Below are 15527 nucleotides of genomic sequence, written 5' to 3' on the forward strand. Positions count from 1 at the left end.
TCTCTAGCAATTTTGCTGGAATAAAAAATTTTGGGGATTTGGGTGCTTCCTGGAAAACATCACCCAATACTAATCTAACCCTGCAGCTTATAGAGAAGTGACCTTCACATTAGAGCTACTTACTAAGTTACATAATGTATGGCCAGTAGTTGCCCATTGTGCCCATTCACATGCAGGTTCCCATTAGATTCAGAAAGACGGTAAAGAAAGTGTTGAGAAAAAAAATGGTGTCTCACACTGGCCAACGAGCAAACGCACAGGGAAAACACTTCCCTTTCACTCAGGGCTCCCAAAACCACTGACACATTCTCCAGTTCCACAACCAAGAGAATCTTATCCGGTTTTTCCCAGAATCAAAGGCCCCACCAGTCTCAGTGGAGCTCACAAAAGCCCCTCACTTCTGGTTTTCAATCAGCATATCTTTACCCTTCTCTCTGCACAAACTCTGCAAAAATATGGCTTCCTCCCTTCTCTTTTCAATACTTTCTGGTGCAAAAACCCCCCCTCCAGCAAACATTAGCAAGACAATGGCCCTTCCCAAGCAGGAAGGTAATTTGCAATTTCACAGATCTCATACCTGGCGCTGCCCAGCACCATTTATTAACACTAAAAGTAAACAAACTCAAAAAATACAAATTTTACAAACTCATTTGCCCAACACATAAGTATCCTCAGGCTTACCCTATAGGGATAAAAACCATTATAAGATTTTGTTATTAATATGTGTGAGAAGATACTTATGTTACTCTAGTTGGTGATATATCTTCCTTGTGAGGTTAATAACAAAGATTTATTAACAGCAAGAACAGGATACGAAACTATTTAATTTTGAGTTTTCATTTCTGCATTGAACTTCATAAAATTTTAAGTATTTCTACATTTGGATATAGAACAGCAGGCTTACAATCTAACACATATAAAACAATCAGATTAAAATAATTGCCTATTTCTTTATAACCGTGGACACTTTCTTGCTCCACAGAGAAGGAAAATTTTAGGATGGATAAACTGATACACCTTTAATATATGCAATTTAACTAGAAGGCAGATATGCATTATTCTCATTTTAAAGGTAAGAAATAAAAGTTAGTGATCTTGTGCCCAGCATATCAAGGTGAGCAAGCCAGTAGGTGGGTTCATATAAAGTTGACACTGAGATACATTACTTTGATTATAATACAGTAAACTTTCAGATGATTGATAACTTCAGACTATAACACCCAAATTATCAATCTCATATTGCCAATCTGAGTAAAAACAATAATCTCTAACATTTTGGTAGCACTTTGATAATTTTGCAATTTCTTTCACTCTATAATTAGCTTCATTTTAGAGAAGACCAATGAGTATCTTATCTAAATATACAAGGTTAATAATGTTAAAAAAAAAGAAAATAAAAAACAGCAAGCAAAAATGGAGTCACTTTTTTTAAGTCATATCACCAAATCAAAGTTTAATAACTAAACTAGTTGCAGTTTTAGCCTCTCCCAGGAGTGAAATTTCTAACCAACCAGTAATAAATTCCATCAAGTAATCTGCATGAAAAAAACCCTGGCATCCTCTTCCCCCAAAAGATGACCTGTCCTAAAAAAAGTTCTTCCTTTACTTTTGCTAACAACTTCTCTGCCGCACCCTTCAGCCTATAAAAACCTTCCGTTTTATAGAAACCCTTGGATATCCTTTCTATAGTGATTTTTAGATGAGATGCTGCCTGATTCGTGAATCCTTAACAGAGCTAGTTAGATCTTCAAGTTTATTCAGCTCAATTTTATTTTATTTTATTTTATTTTTTTTAATTTTATTCATTTTAGAGAGGAGAGAGAAAGGGAGAGAGAGACAGAGAGGGAAAGAGGGAGGAGTTGGAAGCATCAACTCCCATATGTGCCTTGACCAGGCAAGCCCAGGGTTTCAAACCAGCGACCTCAGCATTCCCAGGTTGATGTTTTATTCACTGCGCCACCACAAGTCAGGCTTCAATTTTATTTTTTAATGGTAATTATTGGATACCACTTATATTTTCTTAAATATGGAATATGGATTTTGTTTTGTAAATAATATATTTGACTATTTAATCTTTTACTTCTAGGTTACCTTTATCATTTACTTCAGGGGTCTCAAACTCAACTCAGCATGTGGGTCGCAGAGCAAGATCACAGCCATTCGGCAGGCCGCACTAGGTCTACAAAAGGCAACTGTTACGCAACACTTTTTTCACTGCAGTTGAAAACAAAAAAAAATCAGTACAACAAGCACAATCGTACATGCAGTTTACTCAGTGTCACAAAATGACCAGAAACTGTAGTTCGCATCACAACTGCTGTTAACTAAGCTAATATCTAGCTAGGATGCTAGAGAAATGAAAAATACAAGTAGGCCCCTAGGTTTACTTAATTTTATCCAAAATATTTTGAACTTCGTGGATTAGTCTGCGGGCCGCACAAAATTGTTCGGCAGGCCGCATGCGGCCCGTGGGCCGTGAGTTTGAGACCCCTGATTTACTTATTTAACAAATTTTACTGAGGTCCTAATACACCCAATACACCCCAAGGTACAGTGCCAGATTCTGAGGATACTTTAGGAAATAATTCAGAGATAGGTAATTTCTAATAGATTTTACAGTATATTGTGAAAAGACAGTTATGGAAAATGTCTTGATTTTTAAAAAGCACTTGTAACTGCAAAATGTTTTTTGAAAGATAGAAGGTAAGGAAGGAGAGAGAGAGAAGTACCAACTCGTTGCTCCACCTAGATGTGTACCATTGGTTGCTTGTCATATGAACACTGACCCGGGCTCCAACCAGCAATCTTGGGGTCCAGTTGGTGCCTTCGGGGTCCAGCCAGTGCCCTTTGGATTGAGCCGGCAACCCCAGGTTTGATCAGGCAACCCAGGCATTGAACTAGTAGTGTTTTTGGCCCTCTGGGATGATGCTTTATCCCCTGCTACACCAGCTGGGGTAAAAGTTTATTTTTTAACATGATCTTTTCTTCTTTCTTTCCTCTTGATTCAAATTGGCCTCTTCCAGTCTAATAGTACCATGACTCACCTGCCTCCCTCTTTCCTTGCACATCCATTCTTTTAATCATTAAGCCCTTAGAACATCAGATTCTGGTCTCAAGAGCAAACAGTTTTAAGAACAAAGTCTCAGGTCTGTTGATCACAGAAACAGAGTTTTGGTCAAACTAAAGATAACATCTAGGTTTCAGTTGTGTTTCAGCTCCAGGCTCAGAAAAGTAGGACACCCCACAGACCACACCCTTGCAAAGCCAGAGAGAAATCTGACCCTGACTCCCTTTGTCACCATGATGAATAATTTTTTCCTTATTATAACCCATCCCCTAGAAGCCATAGGGAAGCCACTTCTCATCTGTGTCTCCAGGCTTGATGTCATTGCCTTAAATACACCTTTACTTTTTTTCTCCTGCAAACTATAGTTTGTGATTGATTGGGCTTTGATGCATGCAGGTGAACAAAACCCTTCGGTTTGGTAACAATTTGGGACCCTATATAGGGCCTTTTCCCTGTGAATTTAATAACCCCTGGTCTGGGGCTTGCCATCAGGCCCCGGCTTAGCAGCTGTCTGCACATGTTGTCTTGGAGGCAGACTCTGACTGGCAGTCCATGACTAGGTAGCCACCAACCTACAGTGCTTTTTGTTTATTGCACAAGAAACACGGGATTTTGGAAAAGGTCTGGATTTGGAATTGATTCTGGTTTTGAAAACTGAAGACGTCTTTTGGTCAAGTTTCACAGGTGAGACAACTCCACTGACAGCTCTTTTCCAGACTGGGGGGGAACCTGGTGGGAAGAGAAAAGGTGATGACTCCTGAGAATCTTATTTGGTTTTAAGTTTATTTTGCTAGTCTCTCTCCCAAACTGGAGGAAACTTGACAGGAAATAAAGAGGATGATTCCCCAGTAACCTTTTAGTTTGCTTGAGCTCATGACTAGGGGAAACTCAGTGGGAAAACTTATTTGCTTATTTGTTTTAAAATTATATTTGTTTTTAGTCTGTGTCTCATTTTGTGGGAAGGGGCAGAGGCAGATTAAAGTCAATTGAGACCCTGGGCACAGAAGAAAATATTGGGCCCCTTACATTAAAAAAAAAAAGTGTAAAGCTGGGGTTTTGCGGGGCCCTTCAGAAGTCGGGGCCCAGGGCACATTCAGTATGCCCACCCTTAAATCTGTCTCTGGGAAAGTGGTTAATTCTGCATTTCAGCAGATCTTGAATGAATGAGCAGCAGAACCCAACCTGGCTTAACTCAAGGCAGCTCTTGTCTCATCTCAACTGCATTGAGTGGACCTTATGTTCGCCACTCTAAAGAAATAATACTCATGGTGTGAGGCATAATGAAAAATTTGGGCCACCCAGCTCTCCTACTGTCTTTGTTGTGTCTGACTTGTTGCCAGCCAAACTTTTAAATATCAGTCGCCAGAAAAAAAAAATGTTGCTGAATTGTTAGATCTTGTAGCTATTTGTTCATTATTTGATTTTTATTTTTTAAATTATTTATTTATTATTTTGCTATTTGTCCAATCCTAGGACTTATTTAAAATCGCTAAGTTATTGGCTTGATTGGAATAAACCTTACCAATATCTGTAACCCACCTTTGTAGCCTTGTGCACTGTATTTTATAGAACTGGGAAACATTTAGCTATGAATCCATTTTAAAAAAAAGAATGATTTTTATTGTTTTATCTTTTTTTTTAGTGAGACATAAACAGAGAGGAATGGACAGATAAGAACAGAGAGAGATGAGAAGCATCAACTTATAGTTGTGGCACCTTAGTTGTTCATTGATTGCTTCCTCATGTGTGCCTCGACCAGGGGACGGGCTTCAGTCATGCCAGTGACCCGTTCCTTGAGCCAGTGATCTTGGACTCAAGCCAGTGACCTTCCCTTCAAGCCTGAGACCATGGGTCATGTCTACGATCCCACACTCAAGCTGGTGAGCCCACACTCAAGCCAGCTACCTCAGGGTTTTAAACCTGGGTCCTCAGTGTCCCAGGCCACTGCCTGGTCAGGCAAGAATGATTTTTCCAAGTGGATTCAGAGGAACACTGGTCAGAGGATAGATCTTGAAATTACACTACTATCTCACTGGTAGAACTATTTTGTAGAAGAGAAGAGAAATGGGACGAGGTTGTCTATGTCCCGGTGTTCATGCTACTATATCAGAATAGACTTCTTTATAGCAAATGTATTATTCTGGCACAAAAGATGGGGAAACTGACTAAGCCTATTCAGTCTGAAATCCTCTCAGATGAAGAAGATGGTGCAGCTAAATTCAGCAGTGGCTTCTGTGTGCCTGTCACCGCTCCTGATGCCCCACCCCCATAAGGGAATAATTAAGGTGCAGTACAGGTGCCAGCTCCTCCAGGAGGGGATCCCAAAACTACTGGTATAGGAATAGCAGTATTCCTCACACCTGAAAAGGTTCTCAATTTGACCAGAGAACTGCTCCAACCCAGGCAGGCAATGCTCTTTAAGACAGATGTCAATAGGACGACTGGGTGCAAAAGGGCAGCTGGCAGGAATGGTGTTGGATATACACTCCCTTTTCCTCCCCAGACCTCCTGAACTGGAGAAGCACTGTGCCGGCATACAGAGAGAACGTGTAAGGGTGGAAAGTCTATACCTCTGTCTTCACCTCCCATAACTCAACTTGGACAGACATTCAGCAAATGCCAAATACTTTCCTTACTGCCCAAGAGCAGTGGATGGTTTTAGAAAGAGCTAAAGAAGAGGCTAAAGGCCTATACCATAAAAACACCCAACACCCAATCAGAGCGGAAGCGTCTGTGGCCATCCCCACAATCAACCTCAGCTGGAGTGCTAATGACTAGAATTTACCAAAACCTGAACCGTATAACAAGTGTATCCTTGCCAGGTAAAAGAAGGGAGTACCTAAACAAAACAATTTCTGTAAAGTTCAAATGCTCCAACAACAAGTCAAGGAAAATTCATCAGAGTTCTTGGAGTGGATTTGCGAGGGCTACTGTCAGTGCACTGACCCAGATCCCAACGATTCTGAAAGCTTAAAGGTCATTAAGATGACCTTTGTAACCCAGACTACTTAGATATTCAGAGGCAACTCCACGCAGTTGAGGGGGCTTATGGGATGTCCACATCACAACTAGTAGAAATTGCTTCTGAGGTTTTCAATAACCAGGCTTCCAGGAAGAAAAAGAGGCAAGAAATAAAACTACACACCCAAATGCTGGCTACTTCTTATAAGCCAGGATGTCATGAGAAGACAACAAACAAGATAAGACAACCCCCCTCAACCTAAATGGTCCAACTTCAGAGCATGCCCCAAATTAAGCCCCAACCAATGTGCCTATTACAAACAAGGGCATTATAAAAAGAACTGCCTGATCCTAAGTCAGGATCCAGGACACTCAGAATCTTGTCAGAATGTGCTATAAATGCCCCAGATTATAAACAGTGATCAAGGATGATGGTCCATTACAATTTAACAGCTGCTTTAGCATCACCCACATGGAACCCCAGTCACCCTAGCAGTGGGAAACAGATTAATTGACTTAATCAACACTGCAGGCACTAATTCTCTATTAAATACCTGACAAAACTGTCTCATGAAAAGATGATAATAACATGGGTTTTAGGAAAAACCCCAACAAAAGCCATTCCCTAATCTTTGGACTGTAAAATGGGAAAAACTTACCTGAGACACAGCTTTCTATGTGCCTCAGTGGCCTATTTACTCCTCGGACAAGATTTACTGGCCAAATTGTATGTAAAAAAAATCTTTGTCCCTGGCAACTAGACATTAAGGTTCTTCCAGAAGAGGCCTGTGCCCTACAGGCAGCCCTATTCATCTCTGGGAACAAAAACATCTCTACTGAAATCCCAGATACAATCTTTGAGGGCAGTAAATCCTGAGGTATGGGCCCATGGCAGGCCAGCACAGGCCAAGGCTGATGACCCAGAGTGAATCCAGCTATGGGGAAAAGATATATTCCCCATTTGAAACAATATCCTCTAAAAGATCCAGTCAAAAATGGAATTCAGCCCCTGCTAATGGCATTTCTAGAATACCAGCTTGTTCATCCCTGCCACTCCCCCACTGGGCTCCCACTCTCCCAGCACAGGAGCCAGACCCTAACCCTGGTTAGTTGTAGATGTAGTGTGTATCTTTCCACCTGTCTTCTGCATCCTACAATGTCCTAAAAGACCAGATACACCAAACGTTAGGAAGACGGCAACTTCTAAAAGAACCAACTCCACTACACAAGAGGGCTGGTGATGTTCAGAGGACTGGGATTGAAATCAAGTACAGCGAGTGCTCAACTTACGACCACAACTGGTTCCGACAGACTAGTCATAACACGATTTGGTCGTAAGTTGAGTAGGCTATATGTACAGTACTGTGAAATGATGTTATAAAAATCTTTAAATCATATTTTATCATAATTTTCTTTCATTATTGTTATATATCATAATTTTCTTTGTTTATATTATGCCATTTGTATCATCTCTACACCATTTTGTTTCTTATTTTTACATTCATCAGGTTTAAGTAAAACACTGCATTACCAGTACAACTGGTTTAATATTTGCAAAGACAATTTCCTCTTGGTAGACATCTTGGGATAGTGCATGCGGAGATGGTAGTGCTGCCGGAAGCTGGTCCACAGTGTCGTACACCTAGCTGGGCAATGCTTGTGCTGCCAGATGCAGAGCAGTCGTGGCTAGTGATTGTGGTCATAAAGTTGAAGGGTCGTAAGTTGCATAGGTCGTAAGTCGATCAATATTTGTATTCCAGAAAGTCAGGGAAATAGGTTGGCCCTGAGGCTGAGTTCCAATGTAGAGACCAAGAGGTGACCCTGAGCAAAAGTACAAATCCAAGTTGTCCAAGGCAAGAAAAGACATAAGTTGTTGCAACCAAATTTTTCATATGCAGGGGCAGAGACCATAAACTATATTCAGTAGAATAGGGTAAGGGGTTGCCAAGAGAGGACCATTAGCAAAGGCTATGGTGAATCTCAAAAGGATGATGGTGGCACAGATGTGTTGACTTACAGATGCTGCTTAACACAAAGCTTCCCTTGAGAACCTTCTCTCAGGGCTGTTTAGTCTATCATGAAAGAGGGAAGTACTTTCAACCTCCTGAATGCAACTGGTCAAAAGAAAAACCTCTTTATAATTTCAACAAATTTGGAAGGTACAGAAATGGATGTTTTGGGTTTAATTTTTTTTTTTTAATTTAGTGAGAGGAGGGGAGGCAGAGACAGACTCTCATATGTGCCCTGACCAGGATCCACCTAGCAAGCACACTAGGGGTGATACTCTGCCTATCTGGGGCATTGTTCCATTGCTCAGCAACCAACCTCTTCTTAGCATCTGAGGTGGAGGCCATGGAGCCATTCTTAGTGTCTAGGGCGAACTTGCTCCAATAGATACATGGCTACAGGAGGGTAAGAGAGAGAGAGAGAGAGAGAGAGGGAGAGAGAGACAGAGACAGAGAGAAGTGAGAGGGAGTGGTGTGGAGAATGAGATGAGTGCTTCTCCTGTGTGCCTTGACCAGGAATCAAACCCAGGACATCCACATGCTGGGCCAATGTTCTACCACTGAGCCAACTGGCCAGGGCCAGATCTTATTTTTCCTAGCAGAAAGGGATTTTTCTAGGTAAAGTCTCTGTTGTTGGGTGAATATTTTAACAATATGAATAGAAACGAACCAAGACTTTTTCAAAAGACAGGTTGAGTAACAATGGATTGTTGATAAATTGCCTTTAAGGAGAGTAGATCCAGTTACACTGAATGGTTTCTTAAGTGAGGCAGAATCTAAATTTTTGAGGACACTAGTGAATATTTATAGATTTGTTGAAAAAATAACAAGGAAGTAAGACTATTGGTGGTACACCTATTGGCTAAAGAATCATCCTTGGAGGAAAATGTCTAATGGAGAAAATCATTAAGTTGCTTATTATGAGGTATCTATACAATGTAAAGTCACTTCTTTATTTCATCAATTAAAATCTACATTACTCCTTAATGCTTCCATGAAATGCCCTTGACTTTGAAGCACATGACCAAATTTGGGTCATAATTAAAGTTGGTACAGGAGAAACTTTAGGTTATTCATATGGAAAGCCATAAATGGGTTACAATATTAATAATAGAGGCTGTTTAGCACTACTTTAATGCTTTATGCTATCTTATTAAATTTAATCTTTACCTCAATAATATGTTTAGTGTATAGTTACAGTTTTAATTGCCTTGGCCTTGAACTGACACATATTATTACTTCTTCTCAATTACCATTGGTAACACTTTGTTCCACGGTAGAACTAGATATAAAAGGAGCTGAGAAATGCAGTCTCTGGCTGGACAGCCTCTTCCTAGAAATTATTCTGTACTTTAAAGAACAGAACTTAACATATAAGCCAGGTAGATAGCATCCACAGATGAGAAAACTGAAGTTTAGAGAAATTAGATAATTTCCTTAATGTCACACAAATAGAAGCAGAAGAACCTATTCCATTCCAGATCATTTTCTAAATGTTTAATGCATGTGATTCAATTTAAATATGAGGCAAATATTCTTTAAGTGGAATGAGTCAGATGAAGTAAAGTTAAGCTGTAACCAACTAACAGAATTAAAAGACAGCAGAAGTTTCCCTGGTCAAACAGCACAGTTGGTTGAAGCATTGTCCTAAAGTGCAGAAATTGCCAGGTCAATCCCCGGTCAAGGCTCATACAGAAACAGATAGAAGTTTCTCTTTCTCTCCTTCTCTTCCTCTCTCACTAAAAGTAATAAATAGAAATTTAAAAAGAAAGAAAAGAAAAAGACAACAGAATTCATTCAAAGGAATAAATAACCTCGTTATGTACTGATAAGAAATGAACTCCAGGCCTGACCTGTGGCGGCGCAGTGGATAAAGCGTCGACCTGGAACTCTGAGGTCACCGGTTCAAAACCCTGTACTTGTCCGGTCAAGGCACATATGGGAGTTGATGCTTCCTGCTCCTCCCCCTTCTCTCTCTCTCTCTCTCTCTCTCTCTCTCTTTCTCTCTCTCTCTCTCTCTCCCTCTCTCTCTCCTCTCTAAAAAATGAATAAAAATAAAAATAAACATTAAAAAATGTTAAAAAAAAAAAGAAATGAACTCCAACAGAAATTGTTGAATAGAAAAACAGAACCTATATGATAAAATTTGTATATTGTAATGTCTTCATACACCCACACGTACTCATGCATGCATAGACTGGAAGGAGGGTATATACGCTGCTGGTATCACTGTCTCTTCTGGGGAAGGGAAGTAAAAGGCTTAGAGCTGTACTTACCTTCCTTTATCCACCCATTTATACCTTAGAGTATTTTATTTTGCACCTATTGAAAATTTTAAATTTAAGTAAAACTGCAAAAAGTGATTAGAATAACCCATTAAGAATTGCTGGTCTTACTCTCCAGGTTGGAGAGCACTCCTTAGCGCTGACCTGTTCCCCACACTCTTGGCTGTCCTGTAGCCTGCAAGCCCACCTTCCTGACTCTCTTTAACTTGAAATTGTAGTGACTCTTGGCCTCTTGGCTGTCCTGTAGCCTGCAAGCCCACCTTCCTGGCTCTCTTTAACTTGACATTGTAGTGACTCTTGGCCTCTTGGCTGTCCTGTAGCCTGCAAGCCCACCTTCCTGGCTCTCTTTAACTTGAAATTGTAGTGACTCTTGGCCTCTTGGCTATCCTGTAGCCTGCAAGCCCACCTTCCTGACTCTCTTTAACTTGAAATTGTAGTGACTCTTGGCCTCTTGGCTGTCCTGTAGCCTGCAAGCCCACCTTCCTGACTCACTTTAACTTGAAATTGTAGTGACTCTTGGCAGCTTTAGGGGGCACTGACCCTGGCCCCATTGCCAATAAACAACTCTTTGGCGTGGTTCTGCTTCCTCGTTTCCTGGCAACAGAAGATTCCAGGTGGACTAAGCACCAACCAGAGCCCCCTCCAACCCCCAGTGTAATGCTTGTGTCTGGATCTACTTTCTCTAGACTGAAAGTCTGGCCAAGCTTTCTGGATGACTGGCCCCAGGGCGGCCCACATGGAAAATCTGCTGAAGTAAACTAAGACGAGCAACTGGCAAATGAGTAACTTGAGAACAAAGGATAATGACGTTTCAAACTTGAATTCCTATGATTAAGAATTTTAAAGAAAAAAGGAATCCTTTTCTTCTATTCATCTTTATCAGAGTACATCAGTGGTGGTTTTTATGCCAGCTATCAGTTAGGCCAAGCTTTAGTAGGGCCAGAGCTGATTTTCACAAACATGAAAGATGGTGCAAACAGCTTAAAAATGGTCTTGAATGGAAATAATTACTACTTTATATGATCAAGGAGACATATCTTTGTGCCAAAAGCCCCTTTTCTGCTTGGCAAAATTCTGATTACCACTGCTCAGAAAGAGATGTGTTGTATTAGTTGAAATTTCTAGGTTCTAATGTTTAAGGTTGTTTACTAGAGTTTAGAAAATGCTAAAAAATTATATTTTAGTCCAAAATTGTTTCACAGACAATTGTTGTTCAAGTGATGCATAAAATATTGTTCAAGTTCTTTTGTTTTACTTTTGAGTCTTTTTTTTAAAGGGAGAGACTGCAACTAAACACATCTAAAAATTAACTCTTAATCCTAACCCCTAAATCTCCCTTTTTTTGTTGTTTTTTTGTTTGTTTGTTTTTTGTTGTTGTTGTTGTGTTTTTCCAAAGCCAGAAATGGAGAGGCAGTCAGACGGACTCCCGCATGCGCTGAACCGGGATCCACCCGGCACGCCCACCAGGGGGCGATACTCTGCCCATCCGGGGCGTTGCTCTGTTGTGACCAGAGCCACTCTAGCGCCTGAGGCAGAGGACACAGAGCCACCCTTAGTGCCCAGGCCAGGTTTGCTCCAATGGAGCCTTGGCTGCAGGAGGGGAAGAGAGAGACAGAAAGAAAGGAGAGGGGGAGGGGTGGAGAAGCAGATGGGTGCTTCTCCTGTGTGCTCTGGCCGGGAATCGAACCCGGGACTCCTGCACGCCAGGCCAAGGCTCTACCGCTGAGCCAACCAGCGAGGGCCCTCCCTTTAAAATTATATACACAATTGTAGTCTCCACCAGAAGTTAAAATAATTCAAACTACAAAATCAAAATAAAATTGTAATTAACAGCTTTTTAGAGCACAGACTTTATTAAGATAAGTTATAGCACATTTCTTAACTAGCACATGATGCCCAGCTTGGAATGCAGATGGAGAAATAGTAATTTGATTTTTTAATACATTTTCAAATTTTTCATGTTGTTTGGGATAAAGTACTGTGGACAAAAAAGGGGGTCCTGTGATAAATCTAACTAAAAGTAACCTCACAGGGTGATCTTATCATAGATTTCTACCTGAGCAGGTCACAGTGAGTAGTCATGAGTTAGGCATATAACTTTGTAATGCCACTGGCTGAGGCCAGGCAGGTTCACATTGGATTTGGGCGAATGGTAGAGAAACTGCGGAGCTGGAAAGGGTTGGGCCATTATGTTTAATAAAATCTCACAACGGCGAACAAGCACAGGGGCAGGGGATACCGCCTTTCAGGCAAACAAACAGCAAGACGGCCCCTCACAGTGGTGAGCAGGCCATCTGCCTCTGCAATCCCCGAGAGCAAACACCCATAGCCTTATATAGACCATACACACGTGGTGCTGCCACGTGCTCACGCACTGCTCAGGCAAAGGGCTTGCAGCTGGTAAACCTGCAAGCAAGCCTAACACAGCTGCCCCACATTCCACCCCTTCAGGGTTGCTTGTCTCACGATCTATATGACAGGTTTCTTCCACGATGGTCCCTGTGCGAGGAGTGAGGTACATTACAAAAACAGAAACAGTACAGACTACAGCAACAGGATTACAAACACAGCGGCGGATGAAATGATAGAGTGGTTAGCAGCACCCAAAGAGGCAAATCCTTCCCTTCTGGCAGAACACAGGCCAGAGTTCTGTCTGCAGACAGCACAGTAGCAGGTACCAGAGGCCATCCTGGGCGGGCATACCAAACCTTACTGGTCTGCACACCAGGATCTGCTGGTTCTATGTGCAGCAAAATGGGAGAACTCATTATGGGCCACAAAGAAATTATCAGGTGCCCTTCATAATGCTGACCCCTGAGCACTCAAGGGATAATAACTTCTACCTTAGGCGGCCAGGTGCTGGTTACCCAGGGAGTTCACTGGAGGTCCACCTCTAGCCCCCTACCCCACAGTGCCAATAAGGTCACCTATCATAGGTGGGGGGCCTGTACAGTTCAGGGCCATGTCCACTAAAGCCGTTGGCCTTTAAGGAGGACTGTCAGGGCAGGCAAAACCACATTGCCCTGCCGTCCAAAGCCCGGCTTGAGCAAAGTGTCCTTAGTGCAGATCTGCAACTGGATGAGAACCAGTGAAAGGAGGGCCTCCACAGGTGCCACCCCCGCCATCAGGGTCTCTGATAGTACTGTCCATGAGTGACATGTCCATCCATCAAGGGAGCCAGTGCCGCCCTCTGGTCACAGTCCAAGAGTCAGTTCACAATAGACAACACAGCTGTCTGTGCAAATCACCAAGGTAAAGATCCATTACAGACAACTAGCTATAGAGCTCTTTATTAATTGACCTTAGCACCTTTCCATAGTGTGCTGTCCATCCAAACCCTCCTCAACAAGCTCACAGGGTCTGGCGGGGTCAAACACATTCAAGGCTTGTGTTGCCTTAACAATTCTCTTAGCTGCTGCTGTAAAAAAAAAAAAAAAAAAAAAAAAACGCACCTATTGGCACCTATTGTCTTCTAATGCCAAAATTTGCTGCATATTAGAAGGAGACCAGTGGATTGCCAATCTCACATGGGGCTTCTGGCCCCTGTCTATCTCTGTTAGACGGATCCCTTGACCTTCCTCCTATTCAAACTGGAACAGCGGGTCTTGGGGGTCCTTCTCTCCTTCAGCGGTCTCCATCATATAATTTTGTAATTGTGCTGCCCGTGCACCAATCATTTTTTTGGTAGCTGCTGGGGCCGTTCATCTCACTGGCTGGAATCTCTGTATCTCTGTCCTGATTTAAGCTGCTGCCAAAGCTTTAAAAGAACCTTATTAGACTTGTCATCCAATTTCTCCCTATCTGCCCCAGCCACAATTAAATCTACCCACATGTGTGTTCAGGTAACTTTCACAGACCTGTTTCTTTGGTTAGTCAGGGAGGGGTGTGCAGCATGGGCAGCAGCCCTCACAGCCTTATGGTCCGTTTCTGCTCTGGAGAGTATGATGCCATCCACCCCTATTGTTATAAAGTACTGTACCTCATTTCTGCGGGTTCATGTAGAGACACCAAGTTCAATATGAAATTTGAGGAGTTTTATTATGAAAAGCCAGCGGCATACACGGGGCAATCCTCCTACCCAAATCATGCAGCCCTGATTACCTGTCAGAAGCTGCTTATATAGTCTTTGACCACATACAGGTGGGGGGAGGCATAACATCATGACACAAGCTTACAGCTACTTACAGGTGGGGATTCACAAGACGTACATTTCACAGATTCTTCCAATGTCCTTCCCCTCCCTCCATTGCCTAGGGGCGTGCTATTCCTAGGATTCAAAAAGGGGGAGAAAGAGAGCAATATACAAATTCCATCTCCTATTGACAGAGCAAGGAAGTTAGTTCTTCAAATACCTTACTACACTGTGTCCCACAGCCACACCAAGCAGACTGCCAGCAGCTCCATGGGTTTCTGCCTGAATTTCACCCCCGAGTCTGTTTAAGCTTGCCTTAAACAAGCTCTGTTCATTGTTTCTGTGCATCGAGGTTAACACAACTTTGAAATTCCTCTTTTTTGGAAACAGTAATTACCCTCAAGAGAACATGGAATCTTGTGACTCACCCTGTATTCAATCTTCACCTTGCTTTCTCCCACCTTCATGTAATCTTCCTTATGGTCCCTCCTGAATTCCCAGTGCACAAATGGAAACTGCAAGCTGTTATTTTAGGAAGGATTTTTCTCAGTCTGTTGAGATCTTGCTTCAATGCCATTGGGTAAACAAATGTTTTGTTTTGTTTTAATTTGCTCCTTGTATTGGGGCAGCTCCGGGTGTGTATAGTCTAGAGAAGTGTGTGGTGCGTGCCCTCAGGGTGGCAGATTTCAAATTATGGGTTGCCTTCCTGTTTGGGAGGGGTGGTTGTTTGCTATTGTTTGCTGGAGGAGGGTATTTTTTCCCCCAGCTGGTTTTTCAGAAGAGTCCTGAGAGAGAGGGAGCCCAGCTAAAGCTTGTGGGGCCCTAGGACTCTGGTAAAGCCAGAGAGTGAGTAGGGGCTTGGGAGCCCTGAGCTAATGGGAAGTGGTCTTCCCTGCCTGTTTGCTCATCTGCCGTTAGGAGACTTTAATAAATGGAATGGCCCACCACTTTCTGGCTCCACAGTTTCTTTACTGTCTGCTCAAATCCAGAGAGAACCTCCATGCCCATGACGGCGGCTCCTTGCATTACACAGGCCTATCCTCTCTGGTTCGCATACACTCTTCTACAGGTTAGGT

Source organism: Saccopteryx bilineata, chromosome 1, assembly GCF_036850765.1.
Source record: "Saccopteryx bilineata isolate mSacBil1 chromosome 1, mSacBil1_pri_phased_curated, whole genome shotgun sequence".
Taxonomy (NCBI): domain Eukaryota; kingdom Metazoa; phylum Chordata; class Mammalia; order Chiroptera; family Emballonuridae; genus Saccopteryx; species Saccopteryx bilineata.